Source organism: Oryctolagus cuniculus, chromosome 2 (genome assembly GCF_051225735.1).
Source record: "Oryctolagus cuniculus isolate XC-2025 breed Fujian yellow rabbit chromosome 2, ASM5122573v1, whole genome shotgun sequence".
NCBI classification, from domain to species: domain Eukaryota; kingdom Metazoa; phylum Chordata; class Mammalia; order Lagomorpha; family Leporidae; genus Oryctolagus; species Oryctolagus cuniculus.
Window position 1 is genome coordinate 200,576,635 of NC_142868.1, and position 16,798 is coordinate 200,593,432.

The 16,798-nt window shown below is 45.5% G+C and overlaps 1 long non-coding RNA gene across 6 annotated transcripts in view; it reads right to left on the minus strand.

Moving 5' to 3' along the window:
* Positions 1 to 15,899, minus strand: part of LOC127487513 (uncharacterized) — a 123,840-nt gene extending 107,941 nt beyond the window's left edge. For 4 of the 6 annotated variants that reach the window (XR_007914381.3, XR_016230659.1, XR_016230656.1 and 1 more), the window contains exon 1: positions 15,506 to 15,884. This is a non-coding gene — a long non-coding RNA (uncharacterized LOC127487513). Of the gene's footprint in view, positions 1 to 15,505 lie in introns of all 6 variants that reach the window. The other 2 variants (XR_016230658.1, XR_007914380.3) reach the window with 2 other exon arrangements.
* Positions 15,900 to 16,798: the final 899 nt, after the last annotated feature.

Genomic DNA, 16,798 nt, shown 5'->3' on the forward strand with positions numbered 1-16,798 from the left:
CACTACACTGGCCTAAAAATAACTTATTGAGGAAGTTCTACATCTGGAAGAAACTGACAATGGCTACCATCAGGAAAATATACACAAAAGAATAAATTTCACTCACAGAGAAGAAACATGAAAAGAGAAAATAATTAAATCTTGCTGCTAGAAAAAACTGCCTAATCACAATGGCAAATAATAAAAGTGGCCAAAGGAATAAAGAGCATAAAAAATTATCAGAAGCAATTAACTTACTTATCAATAACCTTGAATGTAAATGGATAAAATTCTATATCAAAATATACAGACTGGTGGAATAGGTAAAATAAAGACAAAATTCAGGAGATCCATGATGGCTGAATAGGGTGTAGCCACACTAAATTTAAGCTAATATGGGATTTTAAAAGAAAAAAAAAGGAAGGGTTATGCTTCCAGGGTCTGACTGATGGACATTGTTGACAAAGAAGTGAAAAAAATTTTAAAATGAGAACTAAAAGACTTCATGGGACAACAGGGGAGACGACAGAGACACTTTCTGCAGCCAGCCACACGGCACAGGCAGCCTCAGGCTGTGGGCCACCATCTTACCTCCTTAACGCAGGAAGAAATGGCCACACTTTGCTCTACCTGCGGTTTTAGGTGAAAGGGGATCCCACAGCCATCCACTGACTTTTACTACTCCAGGGTTGATGGAGGTCTGAGCAACTACTGGCATGGAGCAGGAAAGCCATGTTGCTTTCCTTTCCTTCACCCGGCCCTCCACAGAGCACCATACTCAGCAGTGAAAAGCCATGAGCACCTATATTCTGATCCTCCCAGCATCACAGAGTCAGGGAAACATGTGGGGCAAAGACAGATCCCCTGCATCCTGCAACTGTGGGAGTTTTGGGGCATTGTCTCCAGAACTACACTCATGCACTTTATGTGAGCCAAAGGAATTCGCCTAAGCTGCTGTGGGCTAACAGCAGAAGCAGCCCATAAATAATCTGCCCCCATCCTGGGAGATCTGGCTACTGAACCCACAACACCCTCTAACACCAGGACTATAACAACTCATTCTAAATTTCTGAGTGCCACTAGAATCTACCCAGTGGACACAGGGACGAACCCATCTTCATTTTCTCTCTCTGGAATCATACCCTCTTTAGTAAAGTCTCCTGTATGGCTTGTAATCACCCTGTGGCACTGGAACAGGGTTTACTTCATGTACACTAGTCCTAGGACCAGGGCTGTTGGTGTTATAAGCCACAGCACCAGTTGGACTCTCCTAGCAGGACCTAAGAAAGGGTTCACCTGTTTCATGCAGTCCTAGAGCCAAAGCAATTTAGTGCCACAAACCCCAGCATCACTCAGGCTTGCCAGTAGGACAAGTAGGGTAGCACCAACAGCAAGGTCCTGACTATAACATTCACCAGGAAGACCGAGAGCAAACTCTGTGGGCCAAAGGTACACACCCAAGGAAACCCTTATTCATCTCAAATCCGCACTTCTATCCCTACAAACTGAAGCAGACTAGATCACTGTGTCACTTATAGACACAACTGACGTTAATTAAGACAAAAGAAGTCACTCAGAGACTACATGCCTTGGTTCACCTAGAACCAAAGCCAAAGCAACAAGCCAAGTGACAGCTAAAAATAAAAATAAAAAAAAACAACTCTTTTCCAATAAAACCTACTCTATAAAGAAGAAGGTATAATTCTACCGGATGGGCAGATGTCAGCATGGGGACACAGGAAACATGAAGAAGCAAAGTAGAATGACACTTCCAAAACAACACAATAATGAGAGAGAGAGAGAGAGAGAGAGGGAGAGAGAGAATGCAAATACTATTAGATACTCCAATACAATAACAGTGATGACTTCAACGCCCTACTATCCTCAATGGACAGGTCATCCAGACAGGAAAATCAATAAAGATATATCAGAGTTGAAAGATACTATCCACAAAAGGACCTAACAGACATTTACAGAGCATTTCATACGACAGCTACAGAATAAAAGTTCCCCTCATGATTACATGAAACATTTTCTAGGATAGACCACATATTAGGCCACAAATCAAGTTTCAAAAGTTTAAAAAGATTGAAATCATGCCATGTATCTTCTCAGATCACAAAAGAGTAAAACTAGAAATCACCAACAAGAATAATACAACACTCATAAATATGTGGAAATAAAACAATATGCTACTGAATGAGCCATGGGTCATTGAAGAACTAAAAAGGAAATAAAAATCTTTCTTCAAATAAATGAAAATTGAGACATACATATCAAAATCTGGAATGCAGCAAAAGCAATATTAACAAGGACCTTTATTACATTAAGTGCTTACATTAAAAAAGATAAATTTCTGAAATTAAAGATCTAATGATGCATCTTGAAGACAGAAAAAAAAAGAACAAATCAAGTACAAAATCAGCAGGAGGTGAGAAATAATAAGGATCAGAGGAGAAAAAATTAAATTGAAACTAAAGAAATATAAGAGATCAACAAAACAAAAAGTTGAGTTTTTTGAGATGATAAACAAAATGGATAAACCTCTAGCCAGACTAACAAAGAAAAAAGAGAAAAAACTCACATAAATAAATTTAGAGATGAAAAAGGAGACATTACAATTGATACCACTGAAATACAAATGATCATAAGAAGCTACTAGGAAGAACATAAGCTAATAAACTGCAAAACTTCAAAGAAATGGACAAATGCTTGGAATCATATAACCAACCAAGATTAACTCAAGACGATATAGACAACCTAAATAGACCCATAACAAGCAATGGAATTGAAGCAATAATCAAATGTCTTCCACCAAGGAAAAGTCAGTTTGCACCCACACAGATACACAAAGTATAAAGCACTTTTTGAAGACTAGTTTTACCATTAATTCACATAGTACAACACATTAAGGACAGAGGTCCTACATGGGGAGTAGGTGCACAGTGGCTCCTGTTGTTGATTTAACAATTGACACTCTTATTTATGATGTCAGTAATCACCCAAGGCTCTTGTCATGAGCTGCCAAGGCTATGGAAGTCTCTTGAGTTCACAAACTCTGATCTTGCTTAGACAAGGCCATAGTCAGAGTGGAAGGCCAGCATTATTTTGATACAAAAACCAAAGACATGACATGAAAAGAAAAATATAGACCTATATCCTTAATGAACACAGATGCAAAGATTCTCAGCAAGATACCAGCAAATCAAATCCAAAACCACAAAAAGGATCATATTTCACTATCAAATGAGATTTATCTCAGAAATGCAAGGGTGGTTCAACATTCACAAATCCATAAATGTCATAAATCACATCAACAGAAAGAAGAACAAAAACCATATGGTCATCTCAATAGATGCAGAGAAAGCATTCGATAAGATTCAACACCTCTTCATGATTAAATTCTTCCACAAATTAGGTATAGAAGGAATATTCCTCAAAATTATAGACTATATATGACAAACCAACAGCCAAATCATACTGAGTGGGGAAAAGCTGATAGCATTTCCCCTCAGATCTGGAACAACACGAGGATATTCACTTTCAACACTCCTATTCAATACAGTACTGGAAGTTTTAACAAGAGCAATTAGGGAGGAGAAAGAATTAAAGAAATCAATATTGAAAAAGATAAAGTCAAATTATCCATGTTTACAAATCACATGATGTTGTACATGGAAAAACCTAAACACTCCACCGAAAAGCTGCTAGAATTGATAAACCAATTCAGTAAAGTTGCAGGTTACAAAATAAACGTACAAAAAGCAGTCGTTTTTTGGTATGCATATAATGAACTCACAGAAAAAGAAATCTCATTCAGAATAGCCACCAAAATGTTAAATATTTAGGAATAAATTTAGCCAAAGAAATTAAAGATCTCTATAATGAAAATTATCAGACATTGATGAAAGAAATCCTCAAAAACACACAAAAAAATGGAAAGATATTCCTTGCTCAAGGATCAGAAGAATCAATATCACTAAAGTGTTATGCTACTAAAAGCAACCTACAGATGCAATGAAACCCCTATTCAAAATACAATGACATTCTTTACAAGACTAGAAAAAGCAGCCCTAAAATTCATATGGAATCACAAAAGACCCAGAGTAGAAAAAGCAATCTTGAACAAGAAAAATTAAACTGGAGGTATCACAATACCTGACTTCAAAGTACACTACAAAGCTGTAATATTAAAACAGCAGGTTGCTGGTAGAAAAACCAATACACAGATCAATGGAACAGAATAGAGTCCAGGAATTAATCCACATGCATACAGCCAACTGATTTTTGACAAAAGTGCCCAGATAATACAGTGGAGTAAGGACATTCTCTTCAACAAATTGTGCTGGCAAAACTGGATTCATATGTGTAAAAGAATGAAATTAGATCCATTCCTCACACCACCATACACAAAAATCAACTCAATATGGATCAAAGGCCTAAATTTAAGACCTAAGAGTCTGAAATTTCTGGAAGAAAATGTAGGGGAGCCGGCGCCGCGGCTCACTAGGCTAATCCTCCGCCTTGCGGCGCTGGCACACCGGGTTCTAGTCCCGGTCGGGGCACCGTATTCTGTCCTGATTGCTCCTCTTCCAGGCCAGCTCTCTGCTGTGGTCAGGGAGTGCAGTGGAGGACGGCTCAAGTCTTTGGGCCCTGCACCCCATGGGAGACCAGGAGAAGCACCTGGCTCCTGCCATGGGATCAGTGCGGTGCACCGGCTGCAGCACGCCGGCCATGGCGGCCATTGGAGGGTGAACCAACGGCAAAGGAAGACCTTTCTCTCTGTTTCTCTCTCTCACTGTCCACTCTGCCGGTCAAAAAAAAAAAAAATGTAGGGGAAACACTCCAGGACATTGGTGTAGGGGATGACTTCTTGGATAAGATCCCCAAAACACATGCAACAAAAGCAAAACTAAATAAATAGGACCATATCACACTCAGAAACTTGTCAGCAATAGAGTGAAGAGACACCCAGCAGAATGGGGAAAAATATTTGCAAACCACCTATCTGATAAAAGATTAAAATCCTGAATATATAGGGAACTTTAAAAATACAACAAAAAACAGCTAATCAAGTTGGGAAATGGAAAAAAGACTTCAATGAGCAGTTCTCAAAAGGAAAAATACAAATGGCCAGCAAATCTATGAAAACGCTCAACATCACCAGCCAGAGAAGTGCAAATCAAAACCACGATGAGATATCACCTCACCCATGTCAGAATGGCTAAAACACAAAACACAGAGAGTAACATGTGATGGCGAGAATGTGGACAAAGAAGAACTCTCATATACTGTTGGTGGGAATGTAAATTAGTGCAGGCACCATGGAAACTGGTGTGGAGATCTCTTAAAAAGTTAGAAATAGACTTGCCATATGATCCAGCAATCCCACTCCTGGGTATACACCCAAAAGACTTGAAAACAATGTATCAGAAATCCCTGCACCTCCACCTTCATAGCAGCACTGCTCACAATAGCCAAAATCTGGAATCAACCAAGGTGCTCTTCATCAGATGAATGGATAAAGTGAATGTGGTATATGCATACAATGGGATATTATTCAGTTAGAAAAAAAGAATTAAATTCTACTACTTGCAGCAAAATGGATGCAACTGGAAGACGTCATGTTGAGTGAAATAAGCCAGATCCAGAAAGACAAATACCACATGTTCTCCTTTACATGTGGGAGCTAAAATTTAAAACACAAACAAAAAAGAAGAAAAAAGAAAGAAATATCTGTGTGTATCGTTACTGCTGCAAAGACAGTTTAGTAAGACTTTGCTTGGTACCTCTATCAATGGTTAGCAATGTGAGACCACTAATGTTACCTCAAAAACTAAAAAAGGGACTAGACTATGGCATAGTAGGTTAAGCTACCGCCTACAGGGCTGGCATCCCACGTAACATCCAGTTCAAGTCCTTGCTGCTCCACTTCCAATCCAGTTTCTTGCTAATTGCCTGAAAAACAGTGAAAAGTGGCCCGACTGCTTGGGCCCCTGAACCCACGTAGGTGACTTGGAGGAGCCTCTTGGCTCCTGGCTTCAGCCTGGCCCAGCTCGTCATTGCGGCTATTTGGGGAGTGAACCGGTTGTTTGAGAGCTCTCTGTGTCTACCTGTTCCCCCACCCCACCCCTGTGTGTGTGTGTGTGTGTGTATAACTCTGACTTTCAAATAAAATAAATATAAAAAATAAAAGGTTGCTGGAACATCTGTTACTTGGGAAATCCCCTCTCCTGGACATTTCGGACTGCTGAGACAAGACATTATTAAAAAGGGGCAGGGGGGCAACTTTACCAACAGCCCTTCTGCAAAAGAATGGAAAACTGCTCTCTGTCTCTTCCTCTCTCTATTTGTAACTATGCCTTTCAGAAAAATAAATAAATAAATCTTTTAAACATTTTAAAAAAGAAGGTGAGAAAGAAGGAGGGTAGGAGGAAGAGAGAAGAAGGGAGGAAGGAAGGACAGGAGTATCATGATGTTCTTAGAACTGAATCTGTAAAACTAATTAAAAATTAAAGTTAAGAAAAAAAAAGAATAAATGAAAACAAGATTCAGCTACATGCCCAGTACGGGAAACTCACTTCACTGGTAAAACACACATAAACTGAAAGTAAAGGACTGGAAAAAGATATCCATGAAAATAGAACCTGAAAGTGAGCAAGATTTACTGACACTCATATCAGATAAAACATACTTTAAAAAACTGTAAAAAAAAAGTCATTATATATTGATAAATAGATGAATTCAGTAAGAAAATGTAGCAGTTATAAATATATGTCCACTGAACACTAGACCACCCAAATATATAAAGCAAATCTTATTAAAACTAAAGGGAAAAACAGACTCCATTATGCTAACGGTGGTGGACTTCAATAGCCCACTTTCGCCAATGGGCAGATCACCCAGACAGAAAACCCAAAAGGGCACTTTGGAGTGGAACCATGGAACAAAGGCACCTAGCAGACATCTCCACAGCGTTTCACCCAACAGCTGCAGAACGCACGTTCTTCCCATCAACACATGGTGTGTTTTCCAGGAGAGACCATATGTTAGGCCACAAATCACGTCTCAATGAATTTTTTAAAAAATTGAAATCATATCATTTATCTTGTGTGACCACTATGGAGTAAAGCTGGAACCAATGAGAAAGAAGAACAATGAAAAATACGCAATAAGTGGGTCACTAGAAAAATTAAAGGGAAATAAAAAATTCTAGAAACCAACAAAAATGGAAATATAACATACTAAAGCAAATGAGAAACAGCAGAAATAATGCTTAAATCACCAAGTATATGAAAAATATTAACATCACTAATTATCAAGGAAATGTAAAACCAAAATGAGATTTCATCTCACCACAACTGGAATGTCTATTTTCCAAAAGGTTAAAAAAAATTAGACACTGATGAGAATGTTGAGAAAGGAGAACCTTTCTTAACTTTTATTTAATAAACATAAATTTCCAAAGTACTGCTTATTGATTACAGTGGCTTTTTCCCCCCATAACCTCCCTCCCACCCACAACCCTCCCATCTTCCACTCCCTCTCCCATCTCATTCACATCAAAATTCATTTTCAATTCTCTTTATATACAGAAGATCAATTTAGTATATACTAAGTAAAGATTTCAACAGTTTGCACCCACACAGACATACAAAGTGTAAAATACTGTTTGAGTACTAGTTATAGCATTAATTCACATTATACAGCACATTAAAGACAAAGATCCTACATGGGGAGTAAGTACACAGTGACTCCTGTTGTTGACTTAACAATTGACACTCTTGTTTATGGTGTCAGTAATCTCCCTAGGCTCTTGTCATGAGTTGCCAAGGCTGATCTTATCACCAACTCTGATCTTATTTAGACAAGGTCATAGTCAAAGTGGAAGTTCTCTCTGAGAAAGGAGAATTTTCACACATTGTAGGAGATAACATGGTCTAGGATAGCCATATGGAAAACAGACTGTAGATTCTTCAAAAAATTAAAAATTGAGGTACCATATGACCCAGCAATGCCACTACTGGGTATATATTCCAAGAAGATGGAATCACTATATCAAAGAAATATCTGTGCTCCCATGTTCATTGCAACACTGCTCACAATAACCGAACACATGGAATCAGCCCAGGTGTTCACAGTGGTTGACAGATCGAGAAGGAGAGGCACACATACCTAACAGGCACATGTCAGCCAGAAAGAGGATGAAATCCTGTCGCCTGGGGCTCAGCACATGACGTGGGGATGAAGCTGCATGTTAACTGAATGAGGCAGCACAGAAATACAAAGACTGCACGTTGCTACTCATTTGTAGAAATTAAAATACTGAGCTCGTGGTAAGAGAGCAAAGCAGGCATCACTAGAGACAGAGCAGGGGAGGAGAGATGTGGGGAGGTGGGATAAGGTCAGCCTACCACCACCCTCCACCTGGAAATCGATGGAATATATTCTTCCCATCCTAAAGGAGACTCCACTCACAATTTCTTTTCTTCCAGTTTTGCTCATACTGATTGATAAACTTGTGTTTCAGAATTCCACAACTTCTGAAAGTGATGATGACCATGTAGGGAACACAACCATCGTGGTGATTGAAAATACTCCAGCTCATGAAACAGATTTGTTAGATGAGATAGGAAGAGGTTTCCAGACCCCAGACAGGCAGGGGCTGTGTCCATGATCATCAAGAAGGAGATGGAGAAGCCATGATGAGTCTGTGTCCTTCAGTGCCCCCTTAAGATTGAGGGTCAGAAATCTCTGAGGAGGGAATGAGGTGGAAAAGTCAGGGAGACAGATAAGGTTCATGAGCTGGAGGCCACACCTCCCCCTGCATATAATTCTATAATCAGATGACCCCTCCCCAAGATGCACCTCCCCTTACCTGGGACCTGGGGGCAGTCTATGTAACCATTCCCCCTTTCAAAGCTAATAAAAATCCGGGTGTAGGGTAAGGGGCCCTCTTTCTTTCTCTCTCAATCTTGTGGACCCAGGACAAGCAGAGCAGGGTATGAAACTCCCCTTTAACTTTTCCTGGCCCACTCTCCCTAAATGAAGCCCTCATGCACCTGTGTATTCTTACTTTCTAAATAAAACTTATCATGCTGCAAAAAAAAAAAAAAAGTACAGTTAGGAGGAATTAGTCCTGGTGTTTTTTAGCCTGGTAGGGTAACAGTGTCCTACGAAATCTATGACAGATCTCTGCAAAACCACTGCAAGAGGCTAAAGGTCTCCAACGCACAGAAATGATTAAGTTTTGAAGAGCTGGAAATACTAATTATCCTAACTTGATCATTATGTATTGTATAGAAGTATCAAATTGTCATCCTGCACCTCATAAAAATGTACACTGTGTATCAGTAAAAATTGAATTAAAGAACATAAGCATAAAATGTGCTTCATTTATTATTAAAATAATTATGAGTGATACGAAAGCACCATAAATGTACGGTGTTTACAGTTTCTCATTCTTGGCGTAGGTATCTGATACAGCAGTTGGAACACTGCTTGGGGCATCTGTGTTGCCAATCAGAATGCCTGAGTGCAATCCTTGGTGCTGCTATGGATTCTAGACTCTTACTAATGCACACCTTGGGCAGCAGCAGGTGAGGTACCTCAAGTCCTTGGACTTCTCACTTTGGCTGTCCAAGCTTTGACTATTGTGGGCATTTGAAGACTGAACCAGCAGATGAGAGAGCTCTCTCTGTCTCTCTGCTTCTCCCTCTTTCAAGTAAAAATAAATAAATAAGCAAGTAAATAAATAAATAAAAAATGTAAAAGTAAAATAAAGGAACAGGCGCTGTAGCTTAGCTGGTAAAGCTGCTGCCTGAGATGCTGTCATCCCATATGGGCACCAATGCATGTATCAGCAGCTCCACTTTCAATCCAGCTTCCCGCTAAAGCGCCTGGGAAAGCAGCAGAAGATGACCCAAGTGCTTGGACCTCTGCACCCACGTGGGAGAACCAGAAGCTTCAGGCTCCTGGCTTCCAGTCTGCCCAGCTCAGGCCGTTGCAGCCATTTAGGGAATGAACCAAGAGAATGAAATCTCTCTCTCTCTCTCTCTCTCTCTCTCTCTGCCTGCCTCTCCCCTTCCTCTGCAACTCTGCCTTTCAAATTTATAAATAAATATTTAGGGGAAAAAAGTAAAATAAGACTTTTCTTAAAACAAAATATTAAAGCAGACAGAGTAATAAGTTCCCGGTTCATTTGGTAATCTTGCTCTGACTGTCTAAGTAGTCTAAACAGAAAATGTTCTCTCATGCTGTATTCATGTTGATGGAGTTACTGTGAGTGCATCTAAATCATCTTCAGGTTAGGAGAGAAGGCAACCTCTCTTCATAAGAGTTCATTTTCTGTTTTAAATAGGAAAACCTTTTGTCTGCTTGTCTGGTTTTGTTTGTCCTTTGGAAATCAATATCACCTTGGCAGATTCTAGCTGTATCTGCTTTCTTCCTTGGTGATGGAATGTTTCCCAGCATCTCTGAATTTCTTCTTTCAAAATATTGACAGAGCCTGCAGCCCACCGCGGACACCCGCGCACTGCCAGCACCAGCCACAGAGAGGGCCACGCCTGGCCTAGAACAGCTCACAGAAGGTTTCTTCCCCGGTAGGTGTTTTGTACAAAGCCAGTGCTCTCCATCCCTCGGATAACGGACTTGGGCGAAACAGGGTGGGCAAGTAGCAAGCACGTGGAGTCCAGAGGAGCAAGAGACCCCCTCCCTGCCTGGGGTGGGCAGACACAGCAGCTTCTGTGGTGCAGAGTGGCAAATCTGGAGCGACCTGGGCAAACCACCAGGAGCCAGGCTGGGAAGCCCAGAGCTAGGATAAAGCTCTTATCTCAGCTGCTGGGTCCTAGGAGCTCCAACCTGTCTAATCACCCCATTCTTCACGCTCATGCTGGGGACCCCTCCTGGGGAGTCAGGGGACGCATTTTGCTCTGGACTTTGCTGTCTAGAAAATGCTTTTCAAGGACTCATTCCTTCAGGGGGGGCTCCTTCAGCGGGGAGATCTTGTGCGTGGGACTCCCCTGGCCTCCATCCTGGCTGTGGTCCCACGCAGGTGTGTTTGCCTGCAGGTTCACTGACCAGGCATTAAGTGACCAGGAGGAAGAAGTCGGGAAAGGAAGGGTGTGGGAGGTGATAGCGACCTCTGTCCTCAGACCAATGGGAGCTGGGCAGTTCCACACGCTGTGTCTGCTCTCGCTGTGCAGTGAGGCTGGGAGACACCACACCTTCCAGCCCTGAGGCCTCCCGCAGGCCACAGAGGCTGAGCCCAGCTTCCTGCACCCTTGGATGGAGCACGGCGGGCAATGAAGGAGCCAGTAGGTGTGGCATTGGCCCCCTCCACCTGCAGGGGCTGCAGGACCCTCCGTCTCTCCTGCAAAATGACAGGATCCTTGCCCCCGGTGATAACAGACAAGCTGCATCAAGATGCACTTGTGTGATGCCAGGCCATGTGAGTGATGCAGTAGTGGAACCTGAATCTCTCCCATGTGTCCACTCATCCTTCAGAATAAACTGGGAAACTGGGGGAGACAGCCAAGGTGTGAGCCTGTAGAGCGTGCTAAAAAGTCTAAGGATAATCATTAACTTTCCTCTTTCCCTAAACAGCTCTGCCAACCTTTACAACCCCACTGCCCACAGCCCGTCTGCTCCGTCCTTCTGTGGACTCATCTCCAAAATACGTCTTGTCCCAACAACTCCCCACCCCCGTCCAAGGCACCTCACTTCCCACTGAGCTTCACCAATAACCTCTTGACCAGCTCCCTGCAGCCATTCCTGCCCCAGAAACCAAGAGCCGAGCTCCCCAGTGCCCTGCTAAAAAAAAAAAAAAAAAAAAAAAAAAAAAAAAAAAACCTTCCCCTGCACCTTCACCCATGGGTTCCCTAAAACACAAGCCCTTATCTGACCAAGCTCCCGTGGCCTCAGCCAGGCCCTCTGCACCTCCCCTGGTACCTAGCCCTCCCTAATTGCTTAGTCCAAGGTCAACACTCCCCAGTCCTTATCAGAGTGGTCAGTTCCCTCTGGTGTTTTTCATTTCCACTCTTGTGTCTAATTTTCCATCAGAACACCTCTGTCAACACAGCCTCAGCTTTGTCACTGCTTGTCCATGGGACTAAGACCACACTCACAGAGACCAGGTGAGCACCAAGTATTTGCTTAATGAACGAAATCACTGAGGGAGAACCAACGCCTGCTGCCCACCCCCACCTCCCATATCCTCAGAGGACCCCTCGCCCACCGTGTAGAGCTCCGGGGAGTCCCAGCTCACATACATCACTCATGTTCAGCATCAGTTCTCGAAGACACCAAGAGGAGAACAATACGCCTTCCCATTTCCCTTCCTCGCAGACACATGGAGACAAAGACCTTAGGTGAGTAATTTAGCCAGCTGAACCAGAAGCGATGAACTAGAATCAGAGCTCCCAGAACCTCGTCCCACCCTGAACCTGCTGCCCTCCACGGCCCACCTTGGAAATCTGTTTCCTTTCTCTAGACCTCAATTTCTTCACCTGCAACAAGAAGGCACTGATCCCAGGAGAACGGGTAAAAGAACTTGGATAAATGTGTCCATTCGTGAAGGAATACGTTAAAGAAACCAGGACCAAAAACAGAGAGGGATGAAAGCAAATGCCAGAACTCCAACATATGAATGGGATTCAAATGATGCAGAAAACTTTTATGTTATTAGGAAAAGCATCAAGTGAGGGGGGCACATCCCGTGTCTATCTTTGTTTCTTCTCTCCATTGTGATCAAGAAGCAGGTGGGGTTTCACAGCACTGCCCTTCCACGAATAAGCTGAAAAGGGTGAAGTTTCCAGGTAGGTCTAAGCTGCCTTTGTGCCCTGGTGCTGTGTGATTGGGAGCTCACCAGGTTATTGCCCTGGTCATGGTCAGGACCCCAGGTGCCTCTGGGTATGGGAGGAAGGGGCATCCCCAGGTCTGCATTCCCTGGACCCCAGGGCTGCATGTGGGGGAGGGCTTGGGAGCCAAATGTGGGCTGCATGTGGGGGAGGGCTTGGGAGCCAAATGTGGGCTGCATGTGGGGGAGGGCTTGGGAGCCAAATGCTGCCTCCCAGAGGATGTGGGACTTTCCTTGAACTCTGGAGAGAGGTCCTCGCCCATCCCTGGGGTGAGTAATTGGAGCTGTCCAAGGTTGCCTCTTGGCCACCCAGAAGGAAGCATTGGTGAGAAAGTCAGCTCAGTTAAAAGCAACCCCGAGGGACCGAGAGAAGACAAATGAACGAAAACCCCAAGTTGTTGTGTTGATGCCGTTGAGCCCTGGACCCAGCTGGGCTGCAGCAAATGGGCCTTGGATCCTGGGTTCCTTTCGAGCCTCACCAGGTGCTCAGGGTTTGTCACAGTCCCAGGGCAGACCTCAGCTCACGTTCTCCGGGTGGCATCTGCTCCACCTCGGCCCTCGCGGTTACCTTGGCACAAAAGACAGCACCGTCCACTAGACGGCGCTTGAGGGTCATGGCCCACCCACACACGCCACACTCGGGCTACAGGGGGCAGTGCTGTGTGTACCTGGGCCCCCTGGGAATGGGCTCCTCGCTTCCCACACCAGGGGCCCGCGGGTTTTGATACCAGGCTGAAGTCAGAGCCTTTGAAAAGCTCTTTGTGCAAATTGTCCAGGTCGCGACGGTGACAGACGGTCATCTGAGAGTCAGTCAGTGCTGGAATCAAAACTTTAAAAATCACAGTTTATTTTCCCCGAGTCCCCGACTGCCCCTGTCTGCCTGGAAATCCTGACTCAGCTTCGGTCTTTAGCTCAGCTGTTGGCGTCCACCTGTGCAGCCAAGGCAGCTGTTGAGCAGGCTGGAAAATGTGGCTGTCTGTAAGCTGCAGGGATCCATCTCCCAGCCTTGAAACCCACCACCGGGCACAGCCTCCCTGAGACCCTGGACCTGGCACCTGGGCTCTGGATCCAGCTCACAGCCCCTGGCTGCTGTTGTCTGCAAGGGCTGCTGCTCCTCCAGGGTCCACATCACCTTGGAAGCCTCCTGACCTTATGCTGGCATTGGATGCTCTTTCTGTCTCCTTGCAGTGGGGCAAGGTTCTCCCTCTGTGTGCAGAGGCCCTGTTCTCAGGGACGCAGAGTGGTAGATGTAGGCAATTGCACGACAGTGGTGTGCAGTGGAAGAACACCAGGCACTGGCAGGGAGAGGAGACACCCAAAGCAGCTGGGGAAGGCTTTTTGGAGGAAACCACAGCCAAGCTGAGTTCTAAATAATGGGTGCAGGTGACACAGGCTGTTGGAGGGGCACCCAGCCTGAACGGACATAAGACGGGGGAGGTGGGGGGCGAGCAGAGAAGCGCCAGGTTCGAGCGTCCCTGGAGCAGGGAGCAGGATGTCTCCTCCACAAGGATCGCAGGGTGGGGCACGGACATGGGGGCACTGGAGGCAGCCGTGAGCTCAGGGAGCCACAGCAGGAGTTTCACCAGGGAAGTAAAGGACCCTGCTTGGCTCTCGCCGGGTCCAGCTGGAGGGGTGATTTGGGCAGACCTGCTGGTTGTCAAAGCAGAACGCTCCCTGCTTGTTTGCGCTGCTCACTGAGCCTCCGCGTGGATCAGGCCTGGCGAAGGTCGATCCCAGCTTGGGTACAACGTCATCTTTCTCATCTGGCCACCGTGACAGGGCTGCTCAAAGCCCGGGCCTTACCTCGTCCCTTCCCATCCCTCAGATCTGTCCCTGGGGTCTCAGGTACCCCACAGCTGAGGCTCTGGCACCCAAACATCTGCCCACCGTTAGCCTGGGAGCCTCTCCCATTTGGATGAAAGTGATCATCATGACATGACCTCGTCGGGTTTTGCTCATTTCACAGAGACCCCAAATGGCTGGCTCCGTGGAGTGTAACCTGGGTCTCACGGCCTTTCCAAGCTCATGCCTATCTTTTGTTGTCATTCAAAGCTTGGTGAGTGGGTGGGCTGTTTTTAGTGCATCAAATGACAAGCCCTGGGCCAAGAACTCAGCAAACAGAAGTAAACGGACAAAACTCAGGAACTCAAACTTATCACAGCCAATACAAGTAGGTAATCATCTCTTTCATCCAACAACAGAGTGCTGAAATGCTGTGGGATCCCCGCCCCCTCCCCCCAGGCACCGTTCAGCTCCTAGGCAAGCCTGGCGCAGGCTATGAATTAGAACTCAGCACTCCAGCCTCTGCAGTATTCCACTGCCACCCTCCCAGTTGCAGTCGGAGACTCCGAGAGAACTCCCCCATGGGGACAGGCTCATCTGTCTCCGTGTGCTGCTGTCACAGCCCAACAGCCACTGGGCTAGGACTCCTGGTGGCTGAGTGTGCTGGGAAACCCTGGGAAGCCGTCTTCCTGATGCCAGAGGTGGTTGTCTGACCGCAGTGCACGCTGAGCCAGCTCTGGCTTTGTCAAAAGGAATCAGGCAAACGGTGACAGACACTCAAGCAATCAATCTCCCTGACAGATAGCAGTCCCAGCAGACTGGCTTCCTTGTGCACAGGCAGAGACAAGGTCCACACTCCCAGCCTCCGAACCCCAAGCCCTGTCTCACCTGGGCAGGGCTCCCTTTGTCATGGCGTCTGCAGGCTCCCAGCAGCCGGGAGTTCTGTGCTTCCGATGGGGCTCGTCTGGGAGGCACCAGCTCAGCTTATAGTTCCCTCTCACAAGACACTTGTCAAAGCTTCGCCCAGCTGCAGAGTGGAATCTGGGTTGGGGGATCCTCTACGGGGCTGCCAGAGACGTTTGGCACCGCCTGGCACGACCAGCCTCGGCTGAGCTCTGTGCAGACTGCTGACCTGGCACCGGCGCTGTGTGATATAACTCGCCGGCACGGGAAGCTTTAACCGTCTCTTCCCCAAGCCAGTAGCCATCCGATCTCTGCAGCGTGTGTCTTCCTGCCACACCACGTTTCCCACGCCCCAGCAGCTCCTGCCAGGGCTCCTGTTCTTCAGGGCTTCCCAGCCCAGCCCCGCAAAGCATGCCAGGCAAGAATCCATCGTGTTTAGCAGTCACTAAAAATCCCAAGCTTCTCTTTACGTCCTTCTCCTGGGTTAGTTAACCCAATTAAAATATTTTAAGCATGAAGGTATTTACGAAGATTCTAGTGTTTTTCCATAAATACCAATTGATTGAAATCATTTTATTCTTAAATTGTATGTGTGTGTGTGTGTGTGTGTGTATTCAAGCAACCATCCCCTCATTCCTATCTAACATGTTGTTCTCATTTCATCTGTGTGATTTTCAAACTCCATATGGAAAAGATACGGTTGACCAGGGAGACATGGATATTAAAAACACATAGCCATGTAGGAAATTACTAATGCACGTTAGGACACAGATTCAGTTGCTACAGGGGTGGAGAGATACCTGAGAAGCCGAGACTTGAAACAGGGTTCTGGGCCCAGGAACAATAGCCATTGCACCAGGCAGAGCTGTGCACACGGTCTGGGTCGCGGCTTCAACATCTCCTGGGCTTGTGCACAGTGAGGCTAGCAGACTGCCCCAGTCCCTCCCAGCACCCGCCTTCTGTTCCTGCTCCAGACCGCAGCTCCCTGCAGCTCTGAGAGGCAGCGCCACTGTCCTGAGGGTCCTTACGTTCTCTCCCTGCCCTTTCTGGGCTCCGGAAATTGGGCAAGTCGTCCAGTGCCTCGAGACCTCGATGGCCCCATCCGCATGAAGAGGAAACCCTGCCGGCTGCGTGGGTCCCCACAGCCGCTGTGGGAATCGGTGAGCTGCTCCACGGACGCTCCCCGCAGCAGAGCTGGGTCCGTGGTTTGTGCTCAACAAATGTGGACTCCTGTGATGCTGAATTCACAGGTCTGCCCTCTTCTGCAGCTACTTAGTC